This window comes from Eurytemora carolleeae, unplaced genomic scaffold (genome assembly GCF_000591075.1).
Source record: "Eurytemora carolleeae unplaced genomic scaffold, Eaff_2.0 scaffold2475, whole genome shotgun sequence".
In the NCBI taxonomy this organism is placed as follows: domain Eukaryota; kingdom Metazoa; phylum Arthropoda; class Copepoda; order Calanoida; family Temoridae; genus Eurytemora; species Eurytemora carolleeae.
Genome location: NW_019398360.1, coordinates 4,024 through 14,341, shown reverse-complemented (window position 1 = coordinate 14,341; position 10,318 = coordinate 4,024). Strand labels below are relative to the sequence as shown.

The 10,318-nt window shown below is 32.8% G+C and overlaps 1 long non-coding RNA gene across 1 annotated transcript in view; it reads right to left on the bottom strand.

Moving 5' to 3' along the window:
• Nucleotides 1-513: 513 nt before the first annotated feature.
• The window catches only part of LOC111717269 (uncharacterized), a 10,489-nt gene continuing 684 nt past the window's right edge, over nt 514-10,318 (bottom strand). Inside the window, exon 2 of the long non-coding RNA XR_002768734.1 lies at nt 514-562. This is a non-coding gene — a long non-coding RNA (uncharacterized LOC111717269). The remainder of the gene's footprint in view (nt 563-10,318) is intronic.

Below are 10,318 nucleotides of genomic sequence, written 5' to 3'. Positions count from 1 at the left end.
TCACATGTGTCAAATATAACTAGGAAAACGAAATTTTCTTACATTAGTTGAAATGTTAAGTTTAAATAAAAAAGTGTAAAACAGAAAATAAAGAACACAAAATTGCACTTATTTTACTGTTAGATAAGAAATTTTATTCTTTCTAAAATTCTCACTATTATTAATAATTTTGTCGGACACAAAAACTAAGTTGACACTTGTGACGTCAGAATACAGCTGTACTGAGAGTGTACACATTCTACGTTGCCATCTATTGTACTAGACTCTATTTGCTGTACAGTATATAATTGCAATTTCTGATGTTTCTTTAGAGGTTTAAAGATCAGAACTTGAGTGCAAGAGTCGTTTTATCATTCCCCAATGTTTCACTGTAAGAATCTATGAAATAGAACAGATTTTAAATTTCTCTCCTGTTACAATATAAAATCTAGGAACAAGAAAATATTCCTAGAACTTCAGTTCATAAAAATGTTTGCTAAAATGTTTAAATATGTTTAAATGAAAGGTTTGCTCTCGCCACCTAACATCACTTTAAATTCATCGTAATCGAATCGTCCATTCCCTATCTGATTGGGCCAAATTTTAATTTCATTGGTCTGACACCTTCACTCAGTCACAGAAAACTTGGAAAGAAAAAGTGTAAGGAGGGGGGGAGGGGGGAGGGAAATTACAATTTTCCAGTCGGATGGATTCTCTATAGGCCTTAACTTAAAACCAAGAAAATTCTATAACTTTTCTTAAATTTAATGGAACAATTTAGCAAATTCCATACTTCGAAGACTTTCGCAAAAATTGTTAATTATCTAATTAAAATAAAAATTAAATATGTATGGACAGAAATTTAGTCACATTTTCTGCGCAGTTTTTTTTGCATCATTGCATGTATATTTTGTGCACAAAAATCAATCCAATGTATCAAAGGGACTTGTTTCTATACTGTAGATTCATGATATTTTGACCCAGCAGCATTTATTAACCTCTTTATCGTACTGTATGTACATATATCTATATTTTGGCCTTTTACCACCCTATCATAATCTTTCATACCAAATTGTACTACCATGGATATATCTTGGGGGACCTACCCTGCTATTTAGAGTGTACAATTTAAATAGTTTACTGATATTAAGGATGTAAGGAGATTTTGGCCTAATCATACAAACATTAATTATTCAGTGCGCTTTCTGTGTGGGGAGGTTTTGTATCTTAAATTTTATTCAGTTTTCTTCGAACCATTGATAGACAATCAAATATTATTATTATTATTATTATTTTCGTAGATTGTTCGGTTTTTACAATCAATTTGGGCAAGTGGAGTGTGCAGCCTGTACAATTAGTGAAGGATTAGCGTACGGAAACCGCCAAAAAAGTCCTTGGAAAAAAAGTTTCCGAAAAAAAGTCCTAAAATTTCACACTAAAAAAGTCCTGTAGAAAAAAGTCCTTTTATTAAAAAGTCTCCGGAAATAAAGTCCTACAAATTCGAGACTTTATTTTCTTTTTTCTTTTTTTCTTTTTTTTCTGGCTCCAGTATGATTTTATACAAAATGTCCTCGGAAAAAAAGTCCTCAAGTGAAAATGCATGATTCACAATGGAAAAAAGTCCTTTTTTCTAGGTTTTTCTTTGGACACAACCCTATTTATCTAGATTTGTAAATATATTGTAAAGGAATTGAGGCTTTTCCATAAGCTTTGAGTTTCTAATCCCTATAAATGTATAACCCAATGGCGTAGACTTTAGAAACTATGAATTCTGTCGGATTAGAAAATTTTAGTTTGTGGCATAAGACTGTGGCCTAAGCGTGTGAATCCATGTGAAAAGCATGGTTAAATATCTTGTTAACTTAATGAGTAAAACTTTTTTAATTTTAAAGGAACTGAGTTTTTCAAACAAATCTTCTATATCATTGTAACCTGAGTGTGTAATCTTTCAATACTTCAAACTTAGATTATTTTGATCTATTAGAATTTATAGTTTGAAATATCAAAGATGTACGACAATAAATTGTAAAGATGCAGAAACTAGAAAATCAGAGTCTGTGGCAAAAACTCAGTTAATTTCAAATTTTTTTTAATACTTGGGTTTTTTCTTTATTTTTTATAAAAAAAATTTGATAAAACTGTGTCTCTGTGTTGAATATACAATATTTTATTAGAGGTAAAGTTGAAAGGAGGCCCGGATATACGAACTCCCCAGGGAGAGAGTATACAGAGGAAAATAGGTCGCTTTTTACACTTTTTACACTTTTTGCAGTTCAAACCTCTTTAACAAACTTTTCCGTCAACTTTTTGTCTTAAAGGGAGAGACTGGCTACACATGGTAGTTGTGAGCTGACAGAATAGGAAAACTTTAGGATTCATTTAATACCAATGAGACATTTTTACGTTGTACAACTTTTTAATAATAGCGTAAAATCTATTGTAATATTTCACAAATTGTTTCAGTCAGAAGAAGAAACCGTTTTATTATAATAACTTAATAACCCGGACAAAACATGTTAAAAAAAAATATTATATTATAGACTAATTTGTCTGCGATGATTGATGTCTCACTCGTTCATAAACCACTCTATCCCCGTAGTAAATTTTAATTCGAACAGGACCTGCCCAGTTTGTACCGGCCTGCCAGAAAACAGCGTGTACTGACCCGATCCTATGGTACAGTACTAACTATGACAACTCCCATGGCGCATTCCGATTTTTTTTCAGTACCCGGCCTAATCCTAGGCCTATTTGACCGACCCCACTGGCTTAGTCCACCGTGGAACATCCATTTTAATCATTTAATCAATCAATTAAAAATATAGATAATAAAATTCAGGACACACGTCCGACTATATGTCTTCTCAAGCCGAAGGCTTAGGTGAGAGTGATCTCTTTCTCTCGGGCATCAGCTCCCTAGCTTCTCCATATGTGGTACTCTCTATACATGGTGATCTCATCCTATTGTCTTGTTAATCTACATCAACCTAGACATTGTCTTGTTAATCCACATCAGCCTAGACATTTTCTTGTTAATCCACATCAACCTAGACAGTGTCTTGTTAATCTACATCAACCTAGACATTGTCTTTTTAATCTACATCAACCTAGACAGTGTCTTGTTAATCTACATCAACCTAGACATTTGTCTTGTTAATCTAAATCAACCTAGACAGTGTCTTGTTAATCCACATCAACCTAGACATTGTCTTGTTAATCCACATCAACCTAGACATTGTCTTGTTAATCCACATAAACCAAGACAGTGTCTTGTTAATCCACATCAACCTAGACATTGTCTTTTTAATCTAAATCAACCTAGACATTTGTCTTGTTAATCCACATCAACCTAGACATTGTCTTTTTAATCTACATCAACCTAGACAGTGTCTTGTTAATCCACATCAACCTAGACAGTGTCTTGTTAATCTACATCAACCTAGACATTGTCTTGTTAATCTACATCAACCTAGACATTGTTTTTTTTTTAATCTACATCAACCTAGACAGTGTCTTGTTAATCTGCATGAACCTAGACATTGTCTTGTTAATCTACATCAACCTAGACATTGTCTTTTTAATCCACATCAACCTAGACATTGTCTTGTTAATCTACATCAACCTATACAGTGTCTTGTTAATCCAAATCAACCTAAACATTGTCTTGTTAATCTACATCAACCTAGACATTGTCTTGTTAATCCACATCAAACTAGACATTGTCTTGTTAATCCACATCAACCTAGACATTGTCTTGTTAATCCACAACAACCTAGACAGTGTCTTGTTAATCCACATCAACCTAGACATTGTCTTGTTAATCCACAACAACCTAGACAGTGTCTTGTTAATCCACATCAACCTAGACAGTGTCTTGTTAATCCAAATCAACCTAGACATTGTCTTGTTAATCCACATCAACCTAGACAGTGTCTTGTTAGATTAAAAGGTACCTGGGAAATTTTGCAGCAGAGACGGTAAAAATTAAAATAATCTGATGTTTTAAAAAAAAAAACATTGATATCTTTCTTCTTATCAATCCAATAAAGGGATAAAGTCCGTTAAAGGACCTATTGGTGAAACAACGATATCTTTCTTCTTATCAATCCAATAAAGGGATAAAATCCGTTAAAGGAAACAACATATCTTTCTTCTTTTCAATCCAATAAAGGGATAAAGTCCGTTAAAGGACCTACCGGTGAAACAACGATGTCTTTCTTCTTATCAATCCAATAAAGGGATAAAATCCGTTAAAGGACCTACCGGTGAAACGACGATATCTTTCTTCTTATCAATCCAATAAAGGGATAAAATCCGTAAAAGGAAACAACATATCTTTCTTCTTTTCAATCCATTAAAGGGATAAAGTCTGTTAAAGGACCTACCGGTGAAACAACGATATCTTTCTTCTAATCAATCCAATAAAGGGATAAAATCCGTAAAACGAAACAACGATATCTTTCTTCTTTTCAATCCAATAAAGGTATAACGTCCGTTAAAGGACCTACCGGTGAAACAACGATATCTTTCTTCTTTTCAATCCAATGAAGGGATAAAATCCGTTAAAGGACATACCGGTGAAACAACGATATCTTTCTTCTTTTCAATCCAATAAAGGGATAAAATCCGTTAAAGGACCTACCGGTGAAACAACAATATCTTTCTTCTTATCAATCCAATAAAGGGATAAAATCCGTTAAAGGACCTACCGGTGAAACAACGATATCTTTCTTCTTATCAATCCAATAAAGGGATAAAATCCGTTAAAGGACCTACCGGTTAATGGGAAATGTAACTAATCAGTCCTTATACTAATAGGTTTTCTAAATAAAATGAAACAAACTATAGACAATTATACATAAATAACTTTTGGTCTTTCGACCACGACAGATCTACCTGAAAATATTACCACTAACGACGACCCTGTTTTTAAATATCGCACACCGTCCTTTTAGGAAATTAAATTTACCTCATTTATCATATCCTGGACTTCAGCATCTGTAGGGTTCTGCCCAAGGGATCTCATTACAGTAGACAGCTCCTACAATATATTTTAAAATTTATGAAAAAGGTAAGACGACATTTTGAAGGGGAAAAAAGGACTAGTTAGGAGAAACTTTAACTTTGTATCCATCCTCTTTGCTCGATGAAGAATTTGAGTCTGAATCTGAACCTTATCATAAACCTTAGCCAAAGCCCAAACCTTTAAACTTACAGTGATATCCAGAAAACTCTGGAACAGAAAATCGACTTTCAAGGGTAAGTTATGACTCAAAATATCGGATGAACGTAAGCCACAAAAATTGTGCAGTATAAACAGACCCATTTCACCTAATTATAAGGTAATGTTTATCCGACCTACTGCAACATCCGACCTACGACAGCTGTTTATTTTTGTATTNCTACTGCAACATTCGACCTACTACAACATTCGACCTACTACAACATTCGACCTACTGCAACATTCGACCTACTGCAACATTCGACCTACTACAACATTCGACCTACTACAACATTCGACCTACTACAACATTCGACCTACGACAGCTGTTTATTTTTGTATTATTAGAGGGTTAGGTTAGGTTAAGAGAATTTCTGGGCCGAGCGCCGCGGCTAGGATAGGCTAGGGGGCATGGCTTTGCGGCCAGGAGTCCATCTAGTATCTAGTAGTTCAGATGAGCAGTATGACGAATAGGCGTAGGTCCATTAATACACCATCAGATTATAATCCTGTTCAAATCTGTAGAGTTATGTTTACCAATATCCAGAAAAGTATAGGGTTGTCAATCCCAAAACTCCACAAGAAAATATTCTCTAATTATTGTTCTCTTTGTCTAAAACGACAGATAGAAAAATGGATAGTATCGTCTACAAACTTATTTTCAATATATCAACATAAAAACTTTTACATAATTTAAAAAGTATCGGATCATGATTCATGAATGTATGAGATATCCTAGTTTTTCTAACTGAACATGATTAGATTCAATTATGGGCTCTCAGTAAAAGGGAGAAAATGAGAAAGAAATTGTTTGACTTTAAAATGTTTCAAGAAAGAAAAACAAGAATATCTTGCTAGCTTCCTGTCCTCAGATAACAAGAATATCTTGCTATAGCTTCCTGTCCTCAGATAACAAGAATATCTTGCTAGCTTCCTGTCCTCAGATAACAAGAATATCTTGCTAGCTTCCTGTCCTCAGATAACGATACCGTTATTCATGCCACTCTTGTAAAAGGGGGGGGGGTCACTTATAATCTTTTGTTCCATATAGAATTGTTTAAGAAACTATATAAAAAAAAGTCAAGTTACTCATCATGTATTTTGAGATATCAAATTCGGCGTTTAAGAAAAATTAGATATTTTTAGAAAATGATAAAACTCTTATTATCAAAGAAAATCATAACAGATGATGTTATTACATGTCCTTGATGGATTTAGGGAAAAAAGAAGGGAGGGGGATAGTTAACTGTAAAGTAAGATATTTGGGGAAAATCTTAAGAAAAGTTTGAAGTAAGTCTAGGGGAAAAGAAGCTTGGATCAATAAATTCAAAGATGATTTTTAAATATTAGTTATAGTTAGCGCGATGGGATTTAACGTGAAGAAGAAAGGAAAAGAGGAGAGGAGAAAATGAAGAAAGATTAGAATAAAGAGGAATGGAGAAAAAAGAGAAGAAATAGAAAATGAAGAAAGAAGGAGAAGAAATAGAAAATGAAGTGGAAATGAGAAGAAATAGAAAATGAAGAGGTAAGGAGAAGAAAAAGAAAAAGAAGAAGGAAGGAAAAGAATTAAGAAATGAAGTGGGAAGGAGAAGAAATAGAAAATGAAGAGGAAAGGAGAAGAAAAAGAAAAAGAAGAAGGAAGGAAAAGAATTAAGAAATGAAGTGGGAAGGAGAAGAAATAGAAAATGAAGAGGAAAAGAGAAGAAATAGAAAATGAAGAGGAAAAGAGAAGAAATACAAATGAAGTGGGAAGGAGAAGAAAAAGAAAAAGAAAAAGGAAGGAAAATAAAGAAGAAATGAAGAGGGAAGGAGAAGAGATAGAAAATGAAGAAGCAAGGAAAAGAAAAGAGAAATGAAGGTTGGTATATAAAATTATGTCTAGGCCTGGATGCAACATTATTGCCTGTAAGGGGTTTGGTTGATGGTTCCCTTGAGGGGTTAAGATATAATGTTGATACAAATACTAGACACTATATGTCTATATATAGTGTCTAGTATTTTACATAACCTGTCTATATAGTGTCTAGCATTATACATAACCTGTCTATAGTGTCTAGTATTATACATATCCTGTCTATAGTGTCTAGTATTATACATATCCTGTCTATATGTCTAGTTTTATAGAAAAAAAAACACAGAATTCGGGCCTTTAATGGGAGAGTTCTCTAAAAATGAAAGGGGGTCTAGATATAGAAACATATTCACTGTAATATTAGATCGGAAGCAACATTAACGATACCTGGCACAGAAATTTATGAGTTTGAACTGCCTAATATCGTCGCGGTTCAAATTTGAATCACCAATATAGATTCTTCCTTAAAGGGACTGTAAAGGAAAAATGAAAGGGGGTATCGGCTGAAACCTGATAATCTCAGGAGTTGAACGATACCAATAAGAAATCTTTCTAAGTTCCTGTCTCGAGAAATTGACATAAAACTGTGTCTAAATTATATACCAAAAAGAACATATGTAAGATATACTTCCGTATCATGTGACCAGAACTCCCTCCAATGGCAGTGCAGTATACCGGTCACTTGATACAGACGGAGACACGTGACAATAATACTGTACTTTTGGTTGGAGTTCTGGTGACATGTTCCGGACGCATAAATAATATTATCAATTTTATCTATTAAAAATGAAAATTTATCAAATTTAAGTAAGAAAAAGAGAAAACTTTAGTTTCTCAGGCTCCTCTGGGATATTGTTGTTTTCAGATTTGGAGCGTATTTGTTGAATATGATTAGCTTTACCTAACGTGTCTTATACAAAATCCATAGGTTTTGGTATAATTTGGACACAGTTTTATATCAATTTCTCGCGACAGGAACATCAGATAGAACTCTTACATATATGTATCAATCAACTCCTAAGATTCTCAGGTTTCAGCCTAGACCCCCTTTCATTTTTCCTTTACAGTTTCTACAAGGTTTAAAAGTTTTAAGTTTAAATTATAAATAATTAGTTTAAAAAATATAGACATTGATGTGTTAATTTATACTTCATTGTTGGTAATCGGACATTGTCATCTTTGCATGGAGAGTCACTAGAAATTACGCTTACAGTCCCTTTTACAGAAATCTAAGCAAGTGTTTCTACTGAATTTGAATCCTGCGTAAACGAGTACATTTATTGCATACATCAAGCAATAGAAACAGATAGCAAAGCCCATATAAAGCCTGAATAAGAGACATGTTCACAGAGTTTTAAATCAGAATTTGCTCCCAAACTGGTAAATTTTCAACTGATATGCTTTTATTCGCTGCATTGTTTTGCTTTGCAATTTATACATCGGATATTAAGATAATCTAATATTTTGCTGGGCAAAATATTTGTTTGCGCTTTTACGTACTTGAATGATCTATAAGTTCCAGCGACTATTTTTGGAGTTTTAAATTTAAATTTTTAGACATTTTTTTAATCTTGGGATAGCACTTTACATAAATATCATGTCTGCACATATAAACTATATTCTAACTTTAACTAGTTTCACTGCAATCTTAGAAATTTTTTTTTATAAAATACAAATTTTTTAACAAATAAATCATTATTCCAACAAAAATAAATAAATAAATAATTAAACATAGAGCCATGTAAAGATTACACTGATTTGTTTTCAATAACTTAAGATCAGAATTCTTTTTGTTAATCTTGAACACGATTGATCTCGATATCCAATGTGGGAACTTTAAACTAGAATATGTTCACATTTTTACCACCGGGCTAATGTAGCCACAGAACAATGAAGCCGCTCAAACTCAAATTTTCTATCCTTATATCATTGCAACCTTATGGTGTAAACCTTTTAACATTTCAAACTTATACAAAAGCACAATGCGTAATTGAAACAAAAAGCAATGGAGAGGAAAAGTATTACTGAAAAACGAGAAAATAATTGAGAAAAAAATGACAGCATCCTGTACGAAATATTCGGGATATAAACATTACTTAGAAATCCATATCATTCCGTTCATATTTTAGAACAAAAACAAATAGTGCGAGTTAATTAAAAATAAGTATAATAATAAAATAGTAAAAAAATGTACCGTGCGTGCACGCTGCACATATTTATGTTTAGTGTAGAATCACTGAAAAATACATTTTTATCTTAAACATTAAACTGTACTCTTTGCAGTATGTTGTACACACACATATTTGAGACATTAGCGATATGATATTTTGAACAAGATTTTAGAGAACTTCTATCTTTTTGATATGTTTGTTGTTCACTTTAATTTATGTAAGAAAATAGTGATTGAAAAATAATAATAATTATAATGTACACGTACACACGCCTTTCAGGTCTAGTGTAAAATGAGAATATAATTTTTCAAAGAAACTTATAAACTATTAATCTGCAGTGAAGATTATCTTTCGGTATCTCTTTCTGAAAATGATTGTGTTCATAGAGAGATTTAGAGCAAAGCCAGTCTTTGTTCAAAGAGTACTAGAGCATAAGGACGTCTGTGTTCCTAGAGAAATTTAGAGCAAAGACAGTCTTTGTTCAAAGAGTACTAGATCATAAGGACGTCTGTGTTCCTAGAGAAATTTAGAGCAAAGACAGTCTCTGTTCAAAGAGTACTAGAGCATAAGGACGTCTGTGTTCCTAAAGAGATTTAGAGCATGGATCGTCTATGTTCGGCACCTAACCAAGAGCAAACCTTGTGTTTTGTAAAATAAAAGTTAAGACTTGCTTTAATCAAACATTCTTCTTTTAAATCTAATCTAAACTAATGTTCCAAGAATTTCCCATTTTGCTTCCAAAACAAACAGTTTTCAAAGAAGTTAAAAGTTTAGCAGATAAGAAATCTATTTCTTTACTTTAACCTCTGTCCTAATGTTGGAAAACGAATAAAAGATATAAAATACTTTAAAGGACAATTAATGAGTTTCTGTTAAGAAAATTATGAATTTTTAAAATTATTATGCGGCTGGTATTCTCGCTGGCAAACTAAAAAACCGAATTATATATAGTTGTAACCAAGGAACTTATGTAAGGAAAGTTAATTGCGGTTGCGTATACTCTGCGTACATATTGAAACCAGTTCTCACTAGGCGGAAGTTGTAAATAAGAATAGATGCATCAGTGTTTTGTTTAGTATCCGTGGAGGATAAAAG